At 41.4% G+C, this 13,585-nt stretch overlaps 1 protein-coding gene across 1 annotated transcript in view; it reads left to right on the top strand.

Moving 5' to 3' along the window:
- Positions 1-13,585, top strand: part of LVRN (laeverin) — a 541,073-nt gene that overhangs the window by 161,493 nt on the left and 365,995 nt on the right. The gene's annotated exons all lie outside the window — the stretch shown is intronic.

Below are 13,585 nucleotides of genomic sequence, written 5' to 3' on the forward strand. Positions count from 1 at the left end.
CGCGTCTGGCATTCATTAGGTCTAGTGTTAGTCAATGCCTTTTGATTTTACTACAATTATATATGTAATGTTCTCACTTATAGGAGCTTTCAACCAGCCCTCTTGACCGATTGCTCTGTTGTTGTGTCGTTCACAAATTTTTTCTGCCCTCTACAGCATGGTGCAATAGGTCAGCCTACTACAGCCTTTGGCTAATGTGGGCTCTTGCACAAGCTGAAATTCTTCACACATAATAATTTCCTTTAGTGCCAGCAACTACTATGGCTATGTGTGCTTTTGGAGACAAAACATATTTTTGTTTTTTGTCAGTTGTTTTTGGAAAGGGCCTGGCAGGTCTTCCAACAATAGAGTTTTACAAACAATATGTCAAAACAAAACTAGCATTGTTAAACCAAAAGGCTAGTGATGATGCCAGACCTACTGGCTTCACCAATGCTTCTTTTTAAAATGCTGTTGGTTTGCTCTGCTTGTGTATGACATGATTGTAAGGTGCGAGTGTCAGTTTAGTCAATTAAGTGTAAAAGGTTGTGCCCTTTCCATCCATCAGCTGGTATAATAACAACATCTGCGACAAATCCTATGGTTGAGCAAGTTCAGTGGCCAGCTGAAGCCCTTGCAGCTTGAATAATGTGTTTTTCTCGTTCCATCCCAATTTCATTTTATAGAACTTGTACTTGAAATGAAAGTTCCAGTAATATGATATATTTAAAGGGAAGGAGAGAATAAGAACAAAAAACAAAAAAATGTATGCATTTATTTATTAGCTGCACTTCGATAATCACCAGTTGATAAGATTATTGGATTATTGGATTCTGCTTCTTTCTCTTGGCTTATTTATTCACCGCCACTTAAAAAACACAAAGCACAGGTAGATAACTCAAAAGATTTGTAAGTGCAGGTAGTCTTGTGTCATAACTAAGGACCAGATGATCTCTCAAGTTATGTCCCTTTTCGAAATGAAAAAAGGGCAGTTTGATGAATCTGCATACAATGTTGGAAAAAGAAGTTCATCAACCTCAACAATCTTCATGGAAAGTTTCACGTTGATCTGTCAACAGGGACCAAGAAACCACGGGGTCCAAAAAATTCAATTTCCCAGGTCAATTTTCTTAGGAAAATTTGCTCTCTGATACAGAAAAAATGGCTGAACTGAATTACACCAAATGAGTTCATTTGTTGACTTGGACAGAAGGTGGGTTAACTAATCAAGCCAAAACTATGACCTCATAGCTGATAGATGGATACTGACTGGGAGGTGAGGAGTCGCTGAAGAATATTTGTTACAGTTTCCCCAGATGGTGAAATACATTCTTCTGGATTCTGAATTTAAATCCCTCTTTCATTCATTTATGTGTGATGTCAAGAACATAATGAATTTGATGATAGATATTTTTAACTTTAGGAGAGATGCTGTGGAAATCAGATGCGGTACAATGTTACATGGATATGTATATATGAAATAAATCATTTATGAGAGCCTAACTATAGTCCCAAACCATCTGTTCATTATGTGTGAATAGTTCCCACACCATCATTGTTTTATTTGAGAATGTATAAGATAACTTTAATAGGCAATCCCTGTGAGTCTCATAAGAATATGTGTGGCAGCATTACAGGACTAAGGTACATCTCCTCTCCATCCTGAAAACGAATTACAAATATGAGAGGGTTAGGAGAATTCACCCTGGCACTAAGGGTTATATGGAGATCCCTGATTGGACAGCATGTCAGGACAGCCATTATAGGACTTGGTGACATTGCCCCCATTGAAATGCATTTTAGTAAATGGCAGGTGTTGGGGGTCACAGAAAGGAGAACATATAAAGGGGGTTATCAGATTTAAGTTACAATATAAATCATTTGTGGTAAACTCATTTTAGGAATTCTGGGGAGTTCTCGTGATTTTACCCTGTCAAAAAGGATGGTACCTTCCTGGGATATAAGAAATCATATTTGAGAGAAAATTGTTTTCTCTCAACATTTTCTCCTAGCGGTTCTGGAAAGTGCTCCAAAAGCTAAAATGAGAGCACATTTTAAATATGTTCATTCCATCTTCCTCAGACATGTGAGGAAAAAGTTTCATCTTTTGAGTAAAACATGTACTTCCAACCGAAGCAACAGCGTATCTGTTGATTCCCTGGTGTTTCCACCAGTGTGGTAATGAGCAACTAGAGTACTAACATTCTGTATTTATGACCAAAGTGTGGCACCCCTGAACACCATCATAACAGAATCAGGTTGTAAAACCTAAAGCATTTTCTTTAAAGATGAACAAAATAAGTGTGTTCATTTTGTTAAAGAAATTATGGCTTGGGCCCTAGAAAGCTACGACATGTTCTACAAGTTCTCAAATATCTTCCTCATCCATGTCATAAAATAGACATGTTCTTTTAACACATGCAGCACTCTGTCATTTGACTTCCTAGTGTTCAACAGTAGCTTCACCACAGAGTTCTAATGAGCAGCTAGAGCACTAACGTTCTATATTTGGCAACAGTGTATCACACCTATTTACTTACTTATAGAGGCTTTAAGCCAACCAACCCCATCCATTGGTTTATTGTTGTGTCATTACATTACATCCACACACCAGTTATCTCCTTAAGTGCTATTGGCTGCTGTGTTTTGGTGTTTCTCTTTCAAAAATACTTATTTCCCTCTTTTAAATCTTTTTCACCCCAGTCATCAGTGGCTCTCTCGACCTCTTTCTTACTTCAGATGCTCTGTGGGTGTCTCTCCTCTGCATCAGCCAATCCATGTTGTGGTTCTTCTTTCATGTCATATTGTGTTGTCAGGTCTGAAATCCAAAAATAGTCAATCAACTTTGAAAAGTGACCCAAAAGCAAGGTGAACCGTACAAAAGAATCAGATAACAATAAAATCGCTTAAAAATAGTAAAACTAAATTTATTTCTTTTTGGTATATGTTTTTACTGCAGACAGCCATGGCTTTCTTACTCTTTTTCTGCAGCTTCTCTGTGATTGGCTTTCCTCTGTAGCAGCGAAGTCGATGCCACTGACTGACAGTAATGGCAGATCTGTCATTATAAACAAGGTCAACAAGGCCCAAAAAGCACATTAACATAATATAGAATTATCACAGGGTTGCTGCAGAGACAAGCTACCAACTGAAAAGCTGCAGCGAGAGACAGGGCAAGAATCTGGGCTGTCAGAAGTAAAAAGATAACATACTACTGTGTTAGGCTTATAATGTATTGATGCCTCTTGCCTCTGTTGGTATGGGTCATCTTAGAATGTTATGAGATGATATTCCAGGGAGATCAGTTGGAGCTGGAGACTGGAGGGAGAAGCTGCTGATCTCAGTTGGTGCTTATGGTATACATTAAAGTTCTTTGTAGACTCATCGCAAGTATCCTGTTGTAGCTGAAACTTCGTAATACCGTTGACCATCAGCCTGGGAGGAGACAGGCTTTCCAGAAGAGCACCAACCTTGTTCGGTGCCAAGTTTTGGTATTCAGTAGTTGGTGGAGGTATGATGCACATGCAGCAGGCATGATTTCTTCCCAGTTTATCCTTTCGGTTGGCCTGTTGGATCGACATATCGATGTGCTGTAACGTGTGAACTCTACTCATGTGTAACGGCCTTCCCAAACCCAGCACAAGCCTTTACAAAGGCAGTGCATGCGCACGAACAAAGCAGGAAGCGCAAGAGCAAGCTTTACAGGCATCGCAAATCCCTTTGGCCATGGAGCAGGAAGCGCGAGAGCAAGCTTCAAGGACATCGTGAATCTCATTGGCCAGGAAGAATGCACTGATGTTACATCTGACTTGAAGCAATTTCAATCAGCTGGACCGCATCAACGTAATCTCACTAGATGTGTTGATGCCAGGTACACCATGCTGCAGAAGTTGGTGTGTCTAGGTTCATGTGACCATGTGTTGTGATTTGTGCTTTGGTCAGGAGCATAACCGAGCCTCAGGTAGTGCACATACTCGGAGTCGTGTGATTGCTTTGCCGTTGGGGGCAGAATCACGCTTCTATTAAATGCGCATAGTTGGATGCTTCTTTAGCCTCGTGCGGTCAGTCAGTAAATGAACACTGAAGGCACATGAGGTACTGTCTATGTTAATTTCATTTGGCGCCAGTTTCACCCTTGGTTATGTAGGACAATTAGAAAATTTTATGCGGTATAAGCGCATTGCTGGGGCATCTATGCAGCAATTCCCTTTGGTGCAAGTGTGGAAACATAGGAACAGCAATACTGGTATATTTGTAGCTGTAGCCTAACTATTTGGTCATGAGTGAGGGCATCAACACTCATTGTGAAGTCCTCTATACCTTTCTGAGACTGTAGTTAAGTAATTTGTCCTGTTCGTCTCTTTTTTTGTCTCTCTCGTTTTATTCTTTGAAAGCCAGGATACAGGAAAGTCATTGCGAGTTTTAAAATTAGGTAACTGATACATGGCAATCTTATAACTTGTGAACTTGTTATTCAAAGCTTATTCCAGTGAAATTTGGTGTTATTTGTTATACATTTGCATATTTTGATTTTTTATTTTTGTATCATTGTAATAGTAGTGGCAAATATGCCATCACCTCCAATATTTCTCTCGGACAAAGCTGAACCAATTATACCATGGAATAGGTGGAAGAATGTATTTGATTCGTACCTTGTAGCTATTGGGTGGGAAACATTTCCGCCACCAGGAAGGAGGGAGTTTTGCTCCATAATTTAGGAGTAGAAGGTCGTAACATTTATGACAGTTTGGAAACCATACCAATAGGCAATGAGGAAGGGGATGCAAGGGATGTTTTTGACATGTCTGTATTGATGTTGGAGAAACATTCTGAGGAAGGGATAAATGCAGTATTGGAGCGCCACAAGTCTTTCTCGAGAATACAAGGGAAGGAAAAAAGTGTGGTGAATTATGTGGCATGTACACTTGTGAATTTTGACCCATGGACAGACTCACTCATTAGGGACCAAATAGTGCGGTGACCAACAATGTAAGAGGGCAAGTAAAATTATTGGCGAAAAATCCCGATCTCAGAGAGGCTATTGCTGTTGTAGAAGATGTGGAAAGCACAAATACTTGGGTATAGGAGATGCGAGTTGTGCCTTCTTCTCCATTGCAAATTATTCCAAAAGTCCTGTGGTTACCGAAATTGTTGGGGAAGTTTTGGATAAAGCTAAGCAAGGTGGAAAGCTGAGCGGCACTAATAAGGATAACAAGACCAGTAAAATGACATGTTATTACTGTGGCAATGTAGGTCACTCAGCAAACAGTACTCAATGTTACCCCAGGAATTCTGTGTGTCGGAAGTACAGTTAAAAGGGTCATTATGCATGAGTCTGTAAAGGTGATAAGCATCAAAATGTTGACATGATTGTGAAGATGTAAGCAAAATGGTATTAACTATAAAAACCTTTTCCCTGTGAAGTGGTTGTGGACCCTCTTAACATGCCTGAATGTCATGTTAAACTGGATGATAAGGATATTGCGGTCTTGGCTGAGTCAGGTTCACCTTACACCATGGTGGAGGAAGAGAATTGGGAGAAAGAGTTTGGTAGAGTTTGGTGGAAAGCAAGTAACCCTGTTTCTGCCAGATATAAACCTGGTGAGCTACGGTGGACCCAAAATCAATGTGGTGGGTTATGCAGTTATGAGAATTATATTGTTGGATAAGGAAACAGTAGGAAAGGTGTATGTAGCAAAACAAGGTGATAATTTGCTAGGATGGCACCACCTGCGGGACATGGGGATTATATTGAATCCCAATGCTATCCAACCGGTCATGTGTGTGTAATCGGAGCAAGAACATGAAGACATTGTATGGAGATTTCCTAATGTATTCAGTAGCAAGTTGGATCTTCTTAAAAACTTTGAGCATAACACAATTCTAAAAAAAAACACCTCCACTTGTATTCACAGAGTCAGAAAGGTTCCCAATCTTATGCTGGAACTGGTAAAGGATGAACTTAACAGGTTGATCAAGAATCAAATAATTGAAGGAATTGAATCCTCAGAACGCTTGGCCCCAAAGTGTTGGCACCAAAGGATGAGGGCAAACAAATTAGAATGTGCGTTGACCTTTGAGACCTTAATAAACATATTTGGGTTGATTGTCAACCTCTTCCTAACATCTCTGAGCCGTTGACTATCAAGTTATGTTATATGATAAATCCAGAATCTGACGTCATTTGTCACACGGTTGGGAGTATACCGCTTCAAAAGGATGCCTTTTGGATTAGCGTCCGCAGCGGCATCTTTCCAGAGGATTATGAAAAAAACACTCAACAGAGTAAAGGACATACTTTTCTTCTAGGATGACATTCTTATATATGGGAATGATCTTGAGGAGCATGATGATACATTGATGAAGTTGTTGGAGACCTTGGCTGAGGCAGAGTTAACACTCAAAAGAGAAAAGAGTAAATTCCGGGTTAGTGTTGTTTCCTATTTGGCCATATTATTTCTTCAGAGGGGATTGAACCCAAGTTAGAACTGGTTTGTTCAATTGTTAAGGCACCAGAACCATGGGACAAAACTCAAGTGAGATCCTTTCTTCTACTAGCTGAGTTCTACAAATTTGTACCTAATTTTCTCTAGTTTAGCCCAACCCATTAGAGCTTTGCTAAGATAAAATACACAATTTGAATGGTCAGATAATTGTCAAGAAGCTTTTAGAGCAATCAAAAGCTGCATTGGAGTAATGCCTACATTGGGACACTTTGATGTGTCAAAAAAAACTGTACATACCAGATATGCCAGTCTTAATGGACTGAAAGCAGTACTGTTCCAATTCGATGGGGTTTAGAAAAAGTGGTAGCATTTGTGTCTCGCTCACTCAAAGGTGCAGAAGAGAGATATTCTGTGATTGAAAGTAAGGTCTTAGTGTGTGTGTGGTGATCTGACATTTTAAATTCTATTTATGGGGAATGCCATTGGCGGTGAGATCTGATCACAGACCACTAGTTCACGTATTTTCCACAAGGAAAGATGATGAGTTGACTGCCAGGATCAAAAAATGTATTGAAGGGTTGAGTGATATAAATTTTCAAGTGGAGTATTTCTCTGGATCAAAGAATGTAGTGGCAGACTGTTTATCAAGGTTGTCCCTGTCTAGAGAGTTGATGTCCACTGATGTTGACCATGTCAGTTGGGTGTGTGAGAATGCATTGCAGAAAGATGAGCGGCAAACAGCCAGGGAGACTGATGAGGAAACTAAGGGACTCAATAAATTCATTGTAGGAGGCTGGACAGAGTTAGAAGGGGTGAAAAGGGTTCTGGAATGCAAGGAATGAAATGAGCTGGAACGGGAGTGAATTGTTGAGGGGCACCAGAATATTTCCACCCAGGTCAATGAGGGAAAAGATTGTGAAATTGGCGTTTGAAGACCATTTAGAAAGGAACCGCAGCAAATCCAAGGTGAGAGAATAGTATTGTTGAGCTGGGTTAGAGCAGTAAGTGGAGTGTGTGATCAAGGATTGTGATTCATGTGCCAGGAGTGACAAGAGCAAAGTGGTGTCTAAAACTCCATTATCTCCCGTGGAAATTCCAGTGGAACCATGAAAAATATTCGGTGAATATTTTGCTGGTCCTTTTCACTTTCTACATCCTACTGAATGAGATGTCATACTATTAGTCGACTACATGTTTAAGTGGATGGTGACCAGGTGTGTAAGTTCTATTGACACTAAAGTATTGATTAATTTCTTGAAGGAAGATTTCATTCGAGAAGGAGTACCGCAGGAAACTATAACGGACAATGGTGTTCAACTGACGTCCCATGAAATGCAGGAGTTCTTGAGGGAATTATCTATTGTTTATCTCAAAACTGCTCTATGCTCACCACAGGCTAATGGTCTTGCAGGATGCATGACTAGGATGGGGAAGTCATGTGTGCAGAAAGCAGTAGAGTTGAGAAAACAGCTGTCTGAAGTTTTGAATGAAGTTTGGTGGGCTCATCGTTATGCTTCTAGCCCAGTGACATTCAAATTTCTGATTTTCTGGATGAGAGCTAGATTGATAATACTAAGTTGAATCCAGCTTAGCAGAGTAGCAAGGAGCAAAGGATGGAGCAGTTAGATAAAGAGGCAGAGATAGGCAAACTCAAATGGAAGGGCAAGTGGTTGAGAGAAAAATATGAAGAGAATAACAAGCAGAGATATGATCAGAGGAACTACACCAGGGCTCATCAATGGGAAGTAGGAGATGAAGTAATGGTGGAAAAACCAGAATTTGTAACAGGTGATTCTGGTTACATGGGTCCATTCAGAATCTTGAAAGTAATGAGGAATCTGGTTACGCTGACCAATGGTGACTTGTGGAGTATGTCCAGGTTAGGGAAGTTGCAGGAAATTAAGTTTGAGAGCACCAGTAGTAGGCCTGAAGGCAAAGTAAAGGTCAATATGAGTGGCTGTAGCCTGGTGCACTACAGGATGTTCATCATGATGAAAGTCTTTGATTGGTCTGCCAGACTCACCACAAGGTCTCACACCTGGCCCCAGTGGTGGAGTGGTTGTGTGGTATCTTGATATAGGCATCTTGCCTCATATTTCAGCCATAATATTCCATTTTGCTGTGTCATGGATGGCCTGTATTGCCGATCTGAGATGTGTATTCAAATATTATCTCAAATTTTAACATGTTTTCCATTTTTTCAATGTGATTTATATTTTCCTTTTTTTCATGTTTTAGAAGTTAAATTACTAGAAGAACTATTGTACATTTTTATTGTATTTTCTTAATTTGTGCATCATATTGAATTACTACTGTTTCTCCTAAATGCTTCTGATTGTCATTGTGTGGAGGGATATATGTTGTTTTAGGCTTGGAATGTATTTATGTCACTTACCTTTGTTGGTTTGGGTCATCCTAGAATGCTAGAGTATTCCAGGGCGATCAGTTGGAGCTGGGGACTAGAGAGAGAAGCTGCTGATCTTGGTTGGTGCTAATGGTAAACATTTAAGTTTTTTGTATTCTCACTGCAAGTATCCTGTCATAGTTGGAACTTCTACTCACTACCAAAGACACACAAAAACAGGACACCACCACCAGGACGACCCATCATCTCTGAAATTGGCTCAATCCTAGAACCACTTTTGCAATTCGCAGACCACTACCTTAGACCGCTGGTCCAGAAGACCGCCTGTTACCTCAAAGACACATGTGATCTACTAAACCAACTACAAGGATTAACATTCAGTCAAGGATCGATGTGTATTGTAGGACTCGACGTTGAGAGCCTCTATACAAGCTTGCCTCAAGAAGCTACTCTACAAACTCTAGAAGACATACTGTTCTCAGAGCAATGGCAACACAACACTCCTAGACACTTTGTCTTAGAATGCTGCCGGCTAGCACTCACTGAAAACTTCTTTGAATACAATGGCACCTTATTTTTACAGACCTATGGGACATCAATGGGCAGTACATTTGCACCAAGCATAGCAGGACTATATGTAAGCGACTTTGAGAACAAAAATATCCTAACTGACACCAACCCTTAAAAACAAAGATACTTTTAGGGAAACGCTACATAGACAATGTCATAATGATCTGGGATGACACTCCAGAGAGCCTCCCAGATTTCCACAGATGACTCAACACCAGGGTTGAATTCCTGAAGTTCACCTATACTGCAGACAAACAGAGACTGGATTTCCTCAACGTCAGCATTTACATGAGATTAACACCAAGGCCTTCTATAAACCTACGGCTAAGAATAGCCTTCTTTCTTTTAACAGTTTTCACCCTCGCTCCCTCAGAGAAAACTTGCCATACAGCCAATTTGTAAGGCTTAGACGACACTGCAATAGACTACAGGACTACAAGACACAAGCACAAGATCTTAGCCAGAAACTACAAGCAAGGAACTATCCGCAGAACATCATACAGAAATGCCAGAAGAGAGCCAGGAACCAGCACAGGGAAAACCTCCTCGAAACCTTGGTTAAGAAACAAGACGAGAGCCCAATCACGTGCGTCACAACATACAATACGGCATGTAACGTCGTAAAGAAAATTATCAACAAAAACTGGACCCTACTAACTTCTGGAGGACTGAAATGGCCGAAACCACGATTTGCCAACAAACACACCAAAAATATTCGTGACCTCTTCGTCCACACCTGACCATGGCTTTGCAATCAACAAATTGAATCAATAACCAATTCATGGAACTTGACACCAATAACCGGACACTAACCTTGTGGATCCTGGTCAGTCTGTAAACTTAGCAAAGTAACTAAGACCTTACAACTTAACAAGGATTTAAAAGGAACCTAAGAAACCACACAAAATGCAATTCAACCCACGCAATCTGTATGATTACTTCATCAACATCAAATGCAACAAAGCAACGACCAAAATGAGTACCCACTACATCAACTCCAAATATTCTATTGATGAAAACAGTTGGGTAATCATAGATACCCTCAAAAACAAAAATGAAAATGCTGAACGCATCCTCTTTAAAAAGGAGCAAAGGTGGGTCCATCATTTAAAAACTGACAAGAGGGTCTGAATGACAATATACAGTGGCTGTCAGTATTACGTTGAAATAGATCATTCACGTGACTAAACAACCTCACCACTAAATCCATAACTACGGGGACAAATATCAGAAACTGACAAAAGAACACCATAAAAACTGTCTCCTCGAATCTCTTACAACGACCTATTTGAGAAAAGTGACAACAGTCCCACTTCTCTGCAACTGATTGCAACTCAATCATTGCCATAATGACCAAATAACAACTCCTGGTAATGGAAACAACCGCTTTACAGTCACTGATGCCCGCTAACAACATTCATCACAGAGAAGCAACCACTATTTAACCGTTAATAACATATGATCATTCCATTTGCTAATAGAATGAAAATCGTCCCCCTATCACAGTTGGAGAATTCCTGGACAAAGGATAAACATCCTCCCCCTCCATAGACAGAACATGAGTCTTTCAACTATGCCAACTGGAACAAAGGATCCGCAGATTAGAGAAGAAATTACCAGCAAGTCGTGAACAATATCTAACAATCTATTTGTGTGAAAACAAGAATTTATATGAACCATACCAGATGTAACCAAACACTGAGGACAGACCCTTTTCCTTCCTTTTTCAGAACGTAAGTCCTTCAACTATGCTCAAGGCAATGAAATTACCATAAAACAGGCTCCACTGCCTGTCACCGGGGCACGGCAGACGGTGTCAGAACAAGTTGTTCTCAAGACTCTAGAAAGATATGCCATGCCATGCAGCAAGAAGAGGTCGTCTCTTCACATGCATGGACAAAGTAAGATGAATCCTTCTCTCTTTTCCTCAGTGAGTCTAGTCTCCTGTTTCCTGAAGGAGGCAATTTCCCCCTTTACTAAGGTAAACCAAGCGCCCACATGCTGAAAAAATCTGTTATCAGCACAATATATTGAGCACGCTGTGTTTTGCTCGCGATGAGCGCATTACCATATCACAGGCACGAACGCCTCACACGCTCTTTCTTAAGCTCCAACATGATGCAGCACTAATAATTCCGAGTGCTCATTTATCTCAAGACACACGAGCACCATAGATATATATGCCGTACACTCTGCTCAACCGTTATTTACCAATGCCACGCGATATTGATCTGCGATATTGTTCTGCATTCTGTCCATCAATTGTTGTTTTTGCATTTGTCACCCCGAGTGGGAAGGGTATGCTCAGACGTGAGTCCCTTGCTCTCCATGCCTCTGGAATCAAGCTATCCTGGCTGATGAGGGCTGAAAGCCTGAAACCGGTCCTAGGATGCTTGTTTCCAGTCCAGGGAGGACCTGGCTTGGCAGTTCGGGCTGGACTGTTCCCATGGGGCACAGGGTCAAGACTGATTTGCATATGGCTGGGTTCAATCTGGAATGGCATGGTGAGCAAAAAAACGATGGATTTAGGCCCAGATCTCTGTACTGGGGTGAATGTATGACATTGTTCTGCATTCTGTCCATCAATTGTTGTTTTTGCATTTGTCACCCCGAGTGGGAAGGGTATGCTCAGACGTGAGTCCCTTGCTCTCCATGCCACTGGAATCAAGCTATCCTGGCTGACGAGGGCTGAAAGCCTGAAACCGGTCCTAGGATGCTTGTTTCCAGTCCAGGGAGGACCTGGCTTGGCAGTTCGGGCTGGACTGTTCCCATGGGGCACAGGGTCAAGACTGATTTGCATATGGCTGGGTTCAATCTGGAATGACATGGTGAGCAAAAAAACGATGGATTTAGGCCCAGATCTCTGTACTGGGGTGAATGTATGACATTGTTCTGCATTCTGTCCATCAATTGTTGTTTTTGCATTTGTCACCCCGAGTGGGAAGGGTATGCTCAGACGTGAGTCCCTTGCTCTCCATGCCACTGGAATCAAGCTATCCTGGCTGACGAGGGCTGAAAGCCTGAAACCGGTCCTAGGATGCTTGTTTCCAGTCCAGGGAGGACCTGGCTTGGCAGTTCGGGCTGGACTGTTCCCATGGGGCACAGGGTCAAGACTGATTTGCATATGGCTGGGTTCAATCTGGAATGGCATGGTGAGCAAAAAAACGATGGATTTAGGCCCAGATCTCTGTACTGGGGTGAATGTATGACATTGTTCTGCATTCTGTCCATCAATTGTTGTTTTTGCATTTGTCACCCCGAGTGGGAAGGGTATGCTCAGACGTGAGTCCCTTGCTCTCCATGCCACTGGAATCAAGCTATCCTGGCTGACGAGGGCTGAAAGCCTGAAACCGGTCCTAGGATGCTTGTTTCCAGTCCAGGGAGGACCTGGCTTGGCAGTTCGGGCTGGACTGTTCCCATGGGGCACAGGGTCAAGACTGATTTGCATATGGCTGGGTTCAATCTGGAATGGCATGGTGAGCAAAAAAACGATGGATTTAGGCCCAGATCTCTGTACTGGGGTGAATGTATGACATTGTTCTGCATTCTGTCCATCAATTGTTGTTTTTGCACGCGATATTGAATGGCAGACACATGACGTTGATTCTCAACATCTAGCACCCAATTATTACCGGGTGACCTACAAATATGATAACCAGCATCTTCACAGATCTGAGAGCGGTGTACTGTACAACCGCTAGCCCCTAGTACATACTATATGCTGATAACACACACACTAACAAGCACCCGAGCACATTAGTTTAAGTACATTGTAACCATTGAGCTTGGTCCACCTTTCCCTGGGCACTCTCAAACAATACAAAGGCTTGAGGGAGAGGACGTTACGAGATACTAGTGCCCTGCACACCCCAAAGTACTGAAAATCAGTGTAAGAGGTTTATATATGTAAGATCTTAGCAACACTCTGGCACACTATCAAGACAATACACATGAGTAATTGTGGTACTCCACGACAACAAATATAGCCGCAACTTCCCAGTACAATTCTGATCAGTTCTATTCAAACAAAAAGAATCAGTCATGACAAGATATTGCGCACAGCATAGCCAAATAGTACTGTTTATACCATTACCTTGTCTTTATGTTTTTTCATTTCAGTTGTAGACAGAGTTACATCTGCAACAAGTAAGTGTCCAAATAAGTTCACTTGAGAAGAAGGGTAAGTGCACTACTTGTCCTTGTACACTATTTCTTGGTCCTGAAG

Source organism: Triturus cristatus, chromosome 2_1 (assembly GCF_964204655.1).
Source record: "Triturus cristatus chromosome 2_1, aTriCri1.1, whole genome shotgun sequence".
In the NCBI taxonomy this organism is placed as follows: domain Eukaryota; kingdom Metazoa; phylum Chordata; class Amphibia; order Caudata; family Salamandridae; genus Triturus; species Triturus cristatus.